Source organism: Mus pahari, chromosome 14 (genome assembly GCF_900095145.1).
Source record: "Mus pahari chromosome 14, PAHARI_EIJ_v1.1, whole genome shotgun sequence".
Classification (NCBI taxonomy): domain Eukaryota; kingdom Metazoa; phylum Chordata; class Mammalia; order Rodentia; family Muridae; genus Mus; species Mus pahari.
In genome coordinates, this window is record NC_034603.1 from 64,451,866 (window position 1) to 64,452,878 (window position 1,013).

Below are 1,013 nucleotides of genomic sequence, written 5' to 3' on the forward strand. Positions count from 1 at the left end.
AGACAGGGTTTCTCTGTATAGCCCTGGCTGTCCTCGAACTCAGAAATCCACCTGCCTCTGCCTCCCAAGTGCTGGGATTAAAGGCATGTGCCACCACTGCCCGGCAAAAGAAATATTTCTTTAAAAAATTTTAATGTGTAAGAATGTTTTGGTTGCATGTATGTATGTATGTATGTATGTACACCACGTGTGTGCAGCACCCTTAGAGACTAGAAGAGGGCATCAAAACCCTGGAACTGGAAGTACAGGTGACTGGCATCTGGAGATTTGGAAAAACATCAGCTCCATGCTGAGTTTAACTCCAAAGATGCGACCCCAGTGAGGTAGAATGGGCAGCCACAAGCCAGGAGCCATGTGGATAATTTAAGTTACTTAACTGTGTTGTTTATTTTATTTTTTCTAAAGATTTCTTTTTATTTGTACATATGTGTGTATAAGGAATATGTACACTTGGCTGCAAGTGCCCACTGAGGCCAGAAGGGGGCGTTGGATCCCCCGGAGCTGGAGTTACTGGACTATGTGAACTATCTGGTCTTCTAACGTCTAACTCTGCTCTTCTGCAAGAGCAAGCGCTCTTAACTAACGAGCTGCCTCTCTAGCATTTGAGAAATATTTCTAGCCAGGCAGTGGTGGCAAATGCCTGGAAGAAAGATCTCTGAGTACCAAGCCAGCCTGGTCTACAGAGTGAGTTCAGGGTATCCAGGGCTTCACAGAGAAACCCTGTCTCGAAAAACGAGAGAGAGGAGACACCAAATATTCAAAAAGAGAAATCGGAAAGCAACGCCCTTTACAATAAACGCACACACACACACACACACACACACACAGTTCTAAGGAATCAAAGAGAGGGAAAATTTGTACCTGAAAAGTCTCGAAAAACCAAACATAAAAAAAAAAATTAAAATTAAAAAAATTTAGGGGCTGGTGAGATGGTTCAGTGGGTAAGAGCACCCGACTGCTCTTCCAAAGGTCCAGAGTTCAAATCCCAGCAACCACATGGTGGCTCACAACCA